We start from the raw sequence: 14,607 nt of genomic DNA on the forward strand, positions 1-14,607 counted from the left end.
CTTCAGAGCAAGCCTTTAGAAAGCAAGGGGAAGGGAATCATCCACCTCCAGTTTCCAAAGAAAAAAGCAATTCCATCAGTGGAACAACTTTAGTGGATCCCAACTATTATTTTTTTAACTCCAAATATCCACAGAGTTGATTGATGAACCAATCAGTCAAAATTTGTTCAAATCAGTGAAGCTCTAATAATTGATAAATAGGCAATTCTTTTAATAAACAGTTAATGATTCTTTAAATAAAATGTGACAGCAGACAAATTCCATATTTTATCTCATGTCCATGTCTTGCCAGCAAATATTTTTCCCATTCTTCACAAGCAACAACAGCCAGTGCCATATGCCTCATGTTGCTCCATGGTCAACCATCTTTTTTTCCCTCTGAACTTTCCCTGCCTGTAAAGCATTAACTGTCAGAAAATGAAATATGTGTGGTAGCTATTCCAGCTGGTTGCAACACAGAGGGAAAAGGATAAGCAAAACTATCCCTCTCTCTCACCTGCCACTTAGCAGCAGCCATTCCACCAACATAATTTACTATATCCTTCCAGCCAGTTACTGGAAGATTATTTTTCACCTCCTTCCCACATTCCTTGAGCATCCTTGTCTTAAGTTTAAATCATAAGCCTAAGGGCAGGGACTGTAGCATTACTTACTGATGTAAGTAAGGTTGTGCATCCTTAAACAATACCATTGAATAATAGATTCATTAAACACAAACACCCATTTTAAAAAGATTCATCTACCAAGTTACTTTCTTTGCTCATTTATTTTAGTCTACATACATTATTTATCCTCATAAATCTACTTCATGACAATATTTTGACCACCAAGACTGGGTTATCTACAGCACCATGATTCAAAACAAAGCCTTTCACTGAAGAGGATACAACTCCATAATAAATACTTTGAAAATTCCCGTTTGACAGCCATGTGTTTTGTAAAGAATCCTAGGACTGTGCTACCCCCAAAACGTTCCTGTGATTTCAGTTCAGCACAATAACTGGAAATATAGACTTTTCCTTAATTCCTCCTTATTATCCAATGTATTCACTTATCCAACGTTCTGCCGGCCCATTTATGTTGGATAAGTGAGACTCTACTATATGTCCAAAGTGTGATTGTCTCATTTTGAATTCTAATGATAATTCAGGATTGTTTTACTCTTCTTTTTTGACATTTCATGGTAGCAATATCTCATAAAGTGTAGCAGCTGAGACAAATCCTGACAGAAAAAGTATGGGCCAATTATCTTAGTACAGAATAAAATCTATTTTCTTTTTCTGGCCCTTGTTTTATCTAAGACGACTATCATCCAAGTATCACCTGAATATTTATTTATTTATTTATTATTTACAGCATTTATATTCCGCCCTTCTCACCCCGAAGGGGACTCAGGGTGGATCACATTACACATATAGGCAAACATTCAATGCCTTTTTAACATAGAACAAAGACAAGACAAACATAGGCTCCGAGCTGGCCTCGAACTCATGACCTCCTGGTCAGAGTGATTCATTGCAGTGATTCATTGCAGTTGCTCTCCAGCCTGCGCCACAGCCCGAGCTCGATTAAATATTAAATAAAGTCCACTCCCTTAATTTTGATATCTAAATTTGAACTTCTTTGGAAAGTTTATTTTATATATGGCTTCAATTACATTGGGCTTAAAAGTGATCAGTTGAGTCAAATGTATTATTAGTGTTGCTTCATTGAAAAGTGAAGGTTTGAGAGATTATTTAAATTGAAGAAGCTGATGTCAGCAACAAATGAATTGCTGCAATTCAAGCTAACAAATGTTCCAATTAGAAAGGCTAGTGGCTCACTGCCCAGGCAGCAAAACATTAATAATTGTCTCCAATAATGGCAGCTAGCATGTGGATGTGCCAGAAGACGCACAGTGTGTTTTTATAAGCTGTTTTTCATCTCACCTTTAGGATTTAAATAGTATAGCCAACTCCACAGAAGAGAATACAGAGCCACCCATGAGGTAGCTCATGGTTCATGAAAAGCAACAGTATTTGGTATCTGTTATTATACTACATGCTTTGCTGTTGTTAGAGGTTATCAATAAAATTAAAAAGGCCATATATTAAGAACATACGTATGAAGTTGTATGTCTCTAGGAATATCATAAAGGATATTCTATCTGATCTTGGAAGCTAGGCAGGGTCAACCCTGATTCAAATGGAAATTGCCAATGAATACCAGGTGCTGCCACCTGTATTTTAGAAGAAGGAACAGGCAAAACCACCTCTAAGTAATTCCTTCCCTAAAAAAAATATGGAATTCAGGGGGTTGCAATAAGACAACAGGACAACATACACAGAAGCACATGAGATTATGTAGAGATCTAGTTTTTGATGGATTCACACCAAGGAGGCCTGTTCTGAGAGACAGCAGCTGATGGCTAGCCCCAATGCCTGCCTGGTACTACTTGGGCTCTCATTGTATCCATTATATGGTATGGTCAATGCAGATTCCAAAGAACAGGTTTGCTAACGTTGCAAAAGTATGGGAAGTAGGGTAATATATTTAAAGTAATTATCATTAAAACATCAGAAAACATGAGATTACTCTTGTGATATATTTTCTTTACTAAAGCTTTAATCTAAATGTCTAGTAGCAGTCATAGCTCAGAAGCAGTGCACATAGTCTTCATGTAGAAGAGGGAGGGCAACATGTGGTGGGTCTGAGGCCAGGTTTCTCTCCCAGGGACCAACTAGAAGCAGCATTGACATTGGTAACTACTGAAATTGGCAACTGAATGTGCTCAAAAGTCCACTACTATATTATAAAGCTCAATTTTTTCAACATGTTAACACTTTTTGGAAGGGGCCTACAACACACTTACTTTCAGAGGGGGGGGGGATAGTCAGATAATATTCCTTTCAAGGGAGGCTTGAAAGGTCAAGGCAAAAGGTCTAAAGAGACATACTTTGCCCACCCTGCATAGAAGATCACAGGTTCAATCCCTGGCTGCTTTACATGGAAGTCTTAAAAAGGAGAACTGACAAAGACTGAAATCTTGGAGCAGGTGAGATTCTATAAGAAACCATGGCAAAGGTTTCCTTTGGTAGGTCTTTTCCTCTACTGATGGAGTCTGAATTACCTCCAGGGAATGGGGGCAGTGTAGGGCTTTAAGTATGGGACTAGGATAGGGTTCAAGTTTTCACTCATGCATGGAAGCCCTCAGGGTAGGTAACCTTGAGCAAGTTGCCCTCTTCCAGGCTAAAAGAAAGGAGGAGATGGTCTCAGTACCAAGGGGGAGCAAAATAGAATGCCTCTTGCCTCCAAACTGTTTCCTATATCAAATAGCCTGGACAACCAGGGTGATGGTCCTCCTAGGTTGAAAATTCTGCTGTGGAATGCCAGGTCAGTAAATTGGAAAAAAAACCCTGCCATCTAGGACTTGATTCTGGATGAGCATGCTGACCTAGTTTGTATCACAGTTGGAGTCTCAGCGGCTAATAGTGCTGTGAAACTTCAGCATCCATGCTAAGACTGCCCTGGCTCAGGACTTCATAGCCTCTGTGACAACCATGGGTCTGTCCCAAATGATATCTGGTCCTACTCATGATGCAGAGGTTTGAAGTCCCAGCGAGTCTAAACCTGACCAGGTAGTGATTAGTCCATGACAACGGAACTGCTACAAGTTCCTCCACACCACAATCACTATCGTCCCGTTCTGCACAGAAAACAAGGTTCAAAGTTGTTCTGTTGTCATGGACTAATCACTACCTGGTCAGGTTTAGACTCGCTGTGACTTCAAACCTCTGCAGCAGTAGGGGACTGATTCAGATAGTCCACCCAAGAAGGCTTATGAATCCAGATGGATTCCAGACAACTCTTGAGGATTTTCCTGTCACCTTGGTAGGTGATTCTGTCAAAGCTATGGCTGATCTCTGGAATGGGGAAGTGGCCAGGACAGTGGACACAATTGCTCCTGAACGTTCTCTCTCATGGAGCAGAACCAAACCAGCCCCTTGGTTTTCCAAGGAGTTGGTGGTGATGAAGCAAGTGAGATGGAGACTAGAGCGACATCGGTGGAAAACTTGAAGTGAATCTGACCAAGCACGGGCTAGAGTGTATTTGAAAGCTTACTCTGTGGCAATGGAGGCAGCAGAGAAATTGTTTATTGCTGCTACAATTGCATTTGCAAGGGACTGTCCAGCTAAGCTGTTTCAAGTGGTCAGAGGGTCCAGCATTACATACTGAACCTCAAGGAGAAAATTCTGGCCATTCAACAACCCACTGTGAAGAATTTGCATGGCACTTTGCAGATAGTTGCTTAGATTCGTTCTGACTTGGATGCTGTTATTGATACAGTTCCAATGGATATAACTCTGGCTCCTACTTGTTCAGGTTGATGGACACCTTTCAGTTGGTGTAGCCTAAGGATGTGGATAGGATCCTTGGAGAGGTAAGAGCTACCATGTGTATTCTAGGGCCTTGCTCTTTCTAGCCAAACAAGCCAGAGGGGGACTGGCAGAGTGAATGGTGGTGGTGGTCAATGCCTCCTTGTAACAAGACAAAATTCCAACTTGCCTAAAGGAGATAGTTGTGATACCTATATTTTTAAAAAGCCATCCCTGAACCCCTCCATAATGGGCTACTATCAGCCAGTGTCCAATATTCCCTTTTTCAGCAAGGTTTTGGAACACTAGGGAGTTCTGGATGAAATGATCTAGATTCATTTCATCTGGTTTCAGGCCTGGTTGTGGAACAGAGACAGCTTTGGTCGTATTGATGAATGACCTTCACAGAGAGATAGATGGGAGAGTGTGTCTCTGTTGGTTCTCCTGGACCTTTCAGCAGCTTTCAGTATCATTGGCCATGGTATCCTCTTGGGCCGTCTCACTGGGATGAGACTGGGAGGCATTGTTTTACAGTGGCTCCATCCTTCCTGGAGGGGCATACTGAGAAGGTGGTACTCAGGGACTCCACTTTGAACCCATGGCTATTGTCCTGTGGGGTTCCTCGGGGTTCTGTTTTGTTCTTATCTTCCCTTCTTCCTTCTATGGCAAGAAATAAGAGGTGGTAAAACCCACAATGTCAGAAAGTTCCAATTGGCTGACAGTCCAGGAAATTTGCCCTTTCAAGAGTGCCCTAGTTCTGTCCTTCATCCAAATGGTCACTAGATCCAGCTGCCCAGATTCTGTTACAACAAGAAGGCAGTTAACAGTTCTAGGTCCTGCTTGGGCACTGTATCTACAGCAGCTGCCACATATGGCATGCCCTGATGCCAGCATTGTTTTGGACAACTGCCACCAATCACTAGTGGGCTTGATGGATGAGGGCATATATCATAATCATGATAATTTCACGTGTACACTGTTTCCCATGATCAATATGCTCATAACAGTTTTTGTTGTCTCAGCATAAAACACTTCCATATGTTGAGCTGTAAGCCAAATTGGCTTTAAATTAAACTTACTAAATAGGCAAGCCATTATCAGTAAGCTCAGTTCCTTCTCCATCTCAGCACAGAGATGTTAACATTATCTGGCCTTGTTCTAAGATCCTTTTCACACTACACAAGTATAGCACTGTTATTTCACATTAACTACCATGGCTCCAACCTGTCATGGAGTTTGTCATTTGATGAGGCACAAGAATTCTCTGGCAGAGAATCCTAGACACAATGGACCTTTTGGTATCCACTGAGGTTTGATTCCAAGACTTCCCATGGATACCAAAACCCATAGTTGCTCACGTCCCATTGTATACAATGGCATAGTAAAATTGTGCCTAATATAAAATGGCAAAATCAAAGTATGTTCTTTGTTTTTGGGGGGAATTTTTAAAACTGTGAATGGTGGAATCCATGGATATGGAAGGCCAAATGCATTCCCTTCGAAACTGGAAATCTCAGAATTGAATTGGCTGGAAACATGACAGTTAAAATGCAGTCATACTACTATAATTTTATAGTGTGAAATGCCCTTCTGGAACTTGCCCCCCCCCCCCCAACTCCTATAATTTTCATCCAGTATGGACATTAAGATGCACAGGAACTATGTCCATGAAAGTGTGTACTACATTAAAGGTATTTGTTTAAAGGTTCACAAGATTCATTATTGTTCTTGTGAGCCAAATATTTTGCTCAGGAGAAAAGTAAATGGCTAGAAAAGGAAGGAGCAGAGTCTGAATTGTCATGCCAGCCTATTGTAAGATTAGCCTTGACACATCACTTGCAAGAACCATGTCATATTCCACGTTACTGGTACATTATAGTCTGCAAGATAATAATAATCCCACAAATGACCCAGTTTATCCCACAAAAATGTTGGCTGGAATTTGCTACCACAGAGTCTGTTATGTAATGTTACATATACTTAGCTATGTCAAAAACCCTGTTTGTGAATTCTGAAGATGTGTAAAAGAACACAGGTCCTATTAGGCATTGGTCCCAATGAACATCACTCACGTTGCTGGCTACTGTATACAGTAATGTAACAGCAACGTATTACTGGTTATGGACATAATGGAACTGCCCAATCCTTATTCCCATAGATGCCCACTTACAAAGACCTAATTTCACAAAGGTTTTCTGGCCAATTATTATTGTAATAATAAGTAAAAATTACACATTATCCAAAATCTGCAACGTTTCCCACAATTTTCTTAAAACATTTTGAAGTACTACATTAGTCCTAATGGCTTTAAACAAAAATTCGGAAGCAGACAAAGGAGCCAGGAAAGAGCAGGGCAAGTTAACCTATAAGGATTATAAGTTAATTAACAACAAATAGTTTTTAGGCAGAACCTGAGCAGAAAGGGGGAGGACCACATAGACTATCTGGACACTGTTGAGCGGAAGAAGCTGCTATTTGTTCTTGCAGCCTGATCACACCAAAGCAGGTAAATTGGAATTACAGCAGAATAATATCATCTTTGGCTGGGACTTAAAGTATTTCATTTACAAACACTAAAATGCATTAATGACTTCCTTTTGTAAAGGAAACTCTTTCCAATGGTCTCCTACTTGGAGAACAACATACAATAAATGATATGTGACAAACCCTGCTGTTATCCTGGTGGAACTGTGATTTTCCTAGCTTACCTAAGCTTCTTGGATCTCTGCTCTTTGCAGAAATGAAACCCTGACTCAGCAGGTACTGCTCACCATCCAGCACAGCTGCCTTGCCTATCTAGGACATAACAGCAGGACTCTTGCAGGGGTCTCAGCTATATAGCACCTGAGCAGAGAGGGAGAGGGGCCCAAAGACTATCTGGAAGCAGAAGGAGGAAGAGATTACTATTTGTTCCTGCTGTAAGACTCTGGAAGTGGGGAAGTTCACCATAAAAGGGGTTTTTGTGAAAGGGGCAATACCAAAGGTGTGTCACCCCTTTGAAGAAACCACTTTGGGGGTACACAAGTGTAAGAGCTTGTCCTTCTGAAAAAGCTGTTACCTGCTTTTACCACCTACTTGTCTGTATATCATGTTGGGCATTGTCTGTCTGTCCAATAAAAGGCAAAATTAGTCAGAGGAGGGAGGTGGTGAACAGATTTAGGGAGCAGCCATAGAGTCAAACTTGACAGGTGAGAGAGCAAGGGACAATTGCAATATCACGGAAGAAAGGAGTGTAACAGGGTGTCCATTGACCCCAAACTGTCCCACAAATCATATAGTCTGGATAGCCTTGGTGCCAGTCTCCCTTGGTTGAAACTACTGGGTTCAAGGTCTGGAGTGCCAAGCTTCCAAAGGACCAGATAAGGCAGATAAGATGAGGCTTTATTCTCAATGGCCAGAGAAGATGACAGCAGAGACAGCACTTTATATACCCCAATGCAAACATACAGAAATATGTATAGCATTTTGACAGCAATTTGAAAATAAGGACTTCTGTTGCTCTGCATGTCGATTGGTCCAGATTGTGGCAGGCTAGGATCTGCGGTCTGGATAGCTGGGATGTTCTGCCTGTTGTTGGTGCTGATTGGTCTCTGAGTTTGGAGGCAAATGTAATAATCTATCACTGGTATATTTGAAGTGTGTTTATTGATCCACCAAGGAGAAGGGTGTGAGTGGAAAGGAATGAGGTATGGAAAATGATAATGGGCTGAAATGGGTTTTGATGTCCCTGGGTGCCAGCCAGGTTGTTGAGGGTGTCGGCATATTCAACGGAGACCTCACAGAAGGGGGCCTGGCCTGAGGAAATGTTTCCAGGATAAAACCAGATTATATCAGGTAAAACAGGAAAAAAGTCCCAGGAGCTCTTATGCAAGTCCATTGTCTGACCCTGGTGCATTATTGCAGGGGTGTGTGTGTGTGTCAGGAGTGACTTGAGAAACTGCAAATTGCTTCTGGTGTGAAAGAATTGGCTGTTTGCAAGGACGTTGCCCAGGGGACGCCCAGATGTTTGATGTTTTACCATCTTTTTGGGAGGCTTCTCTCATGTCCCCACATGGGGAACTGGAGCTGACAGAGGGAGCTCACCCACTCTCCCTGGATTTGAACTGTTGACCTGTCGATCAGCAGTCCTGCTGGCACAAGGATTTAACACATTGCACCACCAGGGGTGCATTGTGAAAGGATTGATAATTTGGGGAATCCTTTCCTGAAGTCTGAAATGTGGTGAGGCAACATTCCAAGGAAATTCATGAGAGATTTTTACAGGGCAAAATAGAAAAGGCAATGTGGGCACACTGTATGTCCCAATGGAGCCACATTTCATAATTCATATTTCTGGGGTCTATTTTTGATAACAATAGTTCAGTTATTTAGAATGTGATGCTGGATGAGTGTGCCAACTTAGCATTCAGAGACTGGGCTGGATGACGCTGTGGAGATAGGGTGTTACTTTGGCCACATCATGAGAAGACAGGAAAGCTTGGAAAAGATTAGGATGCTGGGGAAAATGGAAGGGAAAAGGAAGAGAGGCCGACCAAGGGCAAGATGGATGGATAGTATCCTTGAATTGTCTTGCTTGACCTTGAAGGAAACTGGGGGTGCCGACAGTCGACAGGAAGCTCTGGCGTGGGCAGGTACATGAGGTCACAAAGAGTCGGAAGCGACTGAATGAATAAACAGCAAACAGGTACTTCAACTTAGCATTCAGAGACTGGGCTGGATGACGCTGTGGAGATAGGGTGTTACTTTGGCCACATCATGAGAAGACAGGAAAGCTTAGAGAAGATAAGGATGCTGAGGAAAATGGAAGGGAAAAGGAAGAGAGGCCGACCAAGGGCAAGATGGATGGATAGTATCCTTGAATTGTCTTGCTTGACCTTGAAGGAAACTGGGGGTGCCGACAGTCAACAGGAAGCTCTGGCGTGGGCAGGTACATGAGGTCACAAAGAGTCGGAAGCGACTGAATGAATAAACAGCAAACAGGTACTTCATAAACTAGAAATGACTTGAAGGTGCACAGCAGCAGTGAAGATACAGAAGTTGTTGAAGATACCTCAAGTCTTTTTGTGTCACAACACAATTATTGTGAGAGTGATGGGAACAAGTGATAACCACTGGCTCAAGATCATTCTCAGAGACTTTTAGCTACTGAATTTGAACTCAAGCCTTAGTGTACTGTATCAAACACACTAACTTATTGATAACACTGGCTATCTAGTAAAAGAGACAATCCCTGTAATTGTTTCCTCAGAAGTACAGACATCCCCAGGCCTAGATTATTCACCAAATTAGACTGGATTGATTATCACAGTCCCCAGTGGGCTTCAAATGTACACAAGTCTTGTTTTCCTAGTATGAATATCATTGATTAATTTTCTGAAACATCTTATCCTAATCTATGACCATTTCCCCATCTCTGCTGCTTCTCAGGCAGATGAGCAAAGCTGATATAGTTTTAGGGGAAAAGACTTCTTAAATATTCAATGAATTAATAAATCTTTTCCCCCTGATGTTATGCAAATGATTAAACTGTGTGATTTAAACCATTCCGCTGACTTGTGCCGCCTGCGTGTGGGCCACTTATTAACATGATTAAAGCCACTTGTCCACTCGGATTTGCTCATGACACTAGTAATTTTTTCTAATGATAAAATCAAAGATTCAATTTATATTTATTAGGCTTTCCTTTTTGTGTAGATGGAGAGGATAGGAATCTAGATTCAGAAGCAGGAAAAGAAAAGACATCTATTTTTACAGCAGCTGATGTCTCAAAAATCTGATCTTGAATCTCTTTCTGTCTAACGAATCTGAGTCACTGATGTTTATCAGAAAGTAAAAAAATAAGTATCCCAGTGTCATCTAAATTCCGCCCAGGAACATGAAATGTCCCTTCTCCACAGGAGTAAAACACTGAACGTAGCATCATAAGTTTAAGCAAGTGAGAACCGTTGGACCACATGTTGCTTGGGCCAATATCTGGAGTCAGCCTGTCTGAATAGTTATAGTCTCCCATCTAACCTATATAGGGGTGCATCTACATTATAGAGTTAATGCAGTGACATTAATTGCCATTCTTTGTGCTATGGAATCATAGGAGTTGTTATTTTGCATGGTCTTAACCTTCTCTGCCAGAGTGTTGGTATGTCACCAAAGTTCAAATCCCAAGTTTTCACAGCATTGTGTCATGGCAGCCAAAGTGGTGTCAAACTGCAGATGCAGGAGGGGACTTTTCTCAGCCCAACTCCCTTCAGTGATACAGCTGGTGCAAACACAGGAGAGGGTCTTCTTAGTGGTTGCTTCCAGATTATGATTCCGAAGGAGGCTATTATTGTTCTTTCTCTGTTGTCCTTCCACCAAAAGGAAAAAACACTTTCTATTTAGGCAGGCCCTCACTCATTTGAGAGTGTTTTGGCATAAATTGGGGGGAAACACTATTTCAAAATTGGTCCTCCAAATTAAAACAAGAGACTGGTTGGTGTAAAGTGACAAATTAAATGAAAACAAACTTATGCATACGATCTGAAGGAAAATTGGTACAAAATTATGTGGTGTGTAATCTCACAAAAATTAGGAAAATATTACAAAAACATGCAAAAAAAGTTGGAAAAGTCAAGAGGACACTTTCTACCATATATATATATATAGGAAATAAAGAAATATCCCAGAAAATATTAAATGTTAAATACAATTAAAACCTCAATATTTCCTGTTGGGGAAAACAGATATGAAAATGGAAGCAAACAAAGAAGTACTTTTTAACTATCTAGTAACTGCAGCTAGAATAGTATATGCAAGAGTCTGGAGATAAAAAGAAATACCTACAACAAAACAATGGCTATTCAAAATAATGGAAGTTATGAACATGGATAAATTGACACAACTATTAACAAAACATTAATGAAGATTGAAGAAAACAATGGATTGACAACCCTTTAAAATTACATGACACAAGAGAATAGAAACTTATTAATACAATCAATTCCATGAAATAAAGAAAACTTGCCGCACAAAAAAGAAAAGCAAAATGGATGAAGCACAAAGTCTGAAATAAAAGAGATAAAGGACTAAACTAATCTGAGATGAAGAAGATTAGAAGGACACAACTTTTTACTCTTTTTATTTACTCCTATCCCTTTCCCCCACTCCCACCATATTTCCGGTATAATCCCCCCCCCCCTTTTCTCCCACGCTATCTTTTTTTCCCTCCTTCTCTTTCCTTTTTTCTTTTTTTAATTTTATGATATGTAAAGAAAACCCTAATGAAATATTATTAAATAAAAAAAGAAAGTGGATTTCTGGGTTGCTTGTTGTCCAGGGACTACACTTCCTCAGTTCATGTTATAGCTGAAGGTCATAAAGGCAATGGATTCTGTCTGATCTTGCAACCTCATCACACACAGTTTGAGAAGCATCCTAGCATTCTGCCAGGATGCTTCCTTCACAAAGCCTGCCAGATGCCATCAGACAATGTAAGGCAACTTATGGTGGGGCTCCGCAGAGGCTTCCCATGTTCCATGGAAAAGAATGGGGGGGGGGGGAGCTGGGTGGTGATGCTTTCCCCTGTGGGATGAGGTTAAAGGGGCGTAGCGGCCAATGTGCAACACAGGGCAAAGGTTTTCTCCCACTGCTCTATGGAGCTGGACCTCAGTGTAATGAGGACCTTGGAAGCTATGCAGGGTCAGCTCTGATTAGTATTTGTATGGGAAAACTCCAGTGGGTACCAGGTATTGCAGGCTGTATTTCAGAAGAAGCAACTCGCAGAACCACTTCTGAGTATTCTTTGCCTAAGAAAACACCACAAAATGTGTGAGGTTAGCATAGATTAATCAGTGACTTGAATGTGCACACATGCAGAGAAAAAGCCTTTTGTTTGTCTGAGAAAAGTTACCAAAGGGATAGCAAGCTAAGCAGTCAAGTGACCAGATCACATTTTATCCTTTTGTAACAAGATGTATTACATCCTTTCAGAATCCTTTTTGCATTTGCATCTACGAGTATAAATAAAAATGAGGATATCCAGTTTTTATGACAATTTGTGCTATGCATGCCTTCTTTTTATTAATGCATAGGCTGGCAACTTGTTAGTGGCATAAGTGCACCTTACAAATGTGGAAGTGCCCTGCACGATGGGCACAGGGGGCATTATCTTTTACCTGTGCCCTTTAAAAATGTTTCCCATGCCCAGAAACTGTCAAGCCACAGGAAGAGAGGGAGAGGGAAGCAGATCCATCAATTATCGATTTGGGATCAATTAACTGGACAATTTGGAGAACATGTAATCTATACAGACATATGGATTTTTATAAGGAAAGGAAGCTTTTATCTTTTAAGCAGATGGATCAGCTTTTGTATCCATACAGGATTAATTGGCTTTCATTTCTTTAAATTAAAACCTTGGTAGATTAGGGCCAGCATTTCTGGAATGGAGAGTCATATACTCTCAGTTCTAGAAAACCTAGGAGTATTGTAAGTTGAAGGCACGCACCAAAGAGCAGGTAGAATAAAACAGATAGCTATTTTAAAAATTGGAAGATGATGAATTAGCTCTAGATATTGTTTACAACATGAAGGGAATATTATACATATTGTATGACTTCTCAAATAATAACTAATAAAAAAGGACTGAACATGAGTTGGAAACCAGATTTGTAGGAAACCATACTGAACAGTATAGCCCTAAATTTGGTCTTGAAAACCATTTTGATTGTCTTTTTCCATATTCAAGAATATTCATTAAAATTATTATTAAATGGTATAGAATACTACTTTAGATATCCTGAATTGAAGGTGCAGGACCATGATCTTGTTGGAAGGAATATGGTTCTGCAGGACACCTATTAGCTTAGGTTGGGACTGTTGAATTGTTAGTTGTTGTTATTGTTCATTGTTGTTTTTGTTAGTTATTGTTATTATATTTATGCCCAACTTTCCTCTCTTAGACTCAAAGCCTCAATATGGTTCCTCTCATATGGATCGCCAGAGTCCCACAGATACATAGATTCTTCTAAGGACCTCATCACATTGATGAGGGGCAGCAGGGTGATTTGCCAGTCTATAATGCGAATCTGCAAGGCAATCCCATTGTCACACAGCCCATCTCACCTCAGCAATGGCTTCCCCCTGCCTGGCCCTGTTGCTGGCTATGGAACACAGGAAGCCTTTCATATTCTGGGTGAAGTAACATATGATGCTTGCAGGACAGTTGATTGATGAAGCCCCGCCAGAAGTGAGTGTGTTGTGTGATGTGTGGCGTGTGACTCTGTGGATCACTGTGCTGCAAGTGTCTTCAGATGTTTGCGCATACATGTGTGATAAAGTCGTAGGAAACAGGAAAAAAAAACAGTTGCTCCACTTTGGATTAGTATGAAACTCCTTGGAGAGACAAAAAACAGGTTTCCCCTTCCCAAATTATCCTCCAAAATATATCATCCAATCCTTTTTTCAACCTTTGATTTTATACATCCCTCAACAAGAAGAAGCCTCCATGCCTCTGTAGACATGCAGAAATGCAGCTTCCAGATTTCATCACCAACGGCTGCACTGAATAGGGATGCTGAGAGTTGCAACCTAACAACACTGAGAAAGCTGCCCTTTGCCTACCACTGACCTAAATCCCAGTCAGCTTTCATGCCTCTAAGCAAAGTGTAAGTGAAAATACAACACATGAACACAAATGAACACAGTAAACATGAATGCAGACACACACGTAGATATGCACAATGCATTGCTTAAGGAAGGGGTCCATAATGAAAGCTGGGAGACCAGCTGGCCCAGCACAAGGAGCCCGGGAGCAGTTCCCTGTAATTAAAGAACAAACCTGTTGCTTTTCTGCTGTGTGAGTTCAACTGGCTCATTAACATCTCTGCTACAACAGCAAGAAATCTAGCCTTTGATCAGGCACCTTATTATTTATTTATGATTTTTAAAGAATAATTAACATAATGTAAGAGAAGATACTAGGAGAGGCATAGAAGGTCCCTGAGCATCTGTTTCCAGAATGTAACACATGCCCACACACAGTGAACAAAGTTTCAGCTCTCAAAGCGCTCTCTTTGGAAGAATCCCAGAGAAGTGTGAATGGGCCAGCTTCACTTAATGGTTTTAGAACAGAGCAAACAGTCATACCCAAAACTTGGCAAAGTTATTCTTTCTGGATTACAACCCAAGAAATTTCAGCCAGGTTGAACATGACTATGCAGGCAGGGAATTGGGAATGTATAGTTTAAAAAGTAGCTTTGCCAAGCTGTTCCTATAG

The sequence above is a fragment of the Anolis carolinensis genome, chromosome 2 (genome assembly GCF_035594765.1).
Source record: "Anolis carolinensis isolate JA03-04 chromosome 2, rAnoCar3.1.pri, whole genome shotgun sequence".
Lineage (NCBI taxonomy): Eukaryota > Metazoa > Chordata > Lepidosauria > Squamata > Dactyloidae > Anolis > Anolis carolinensis.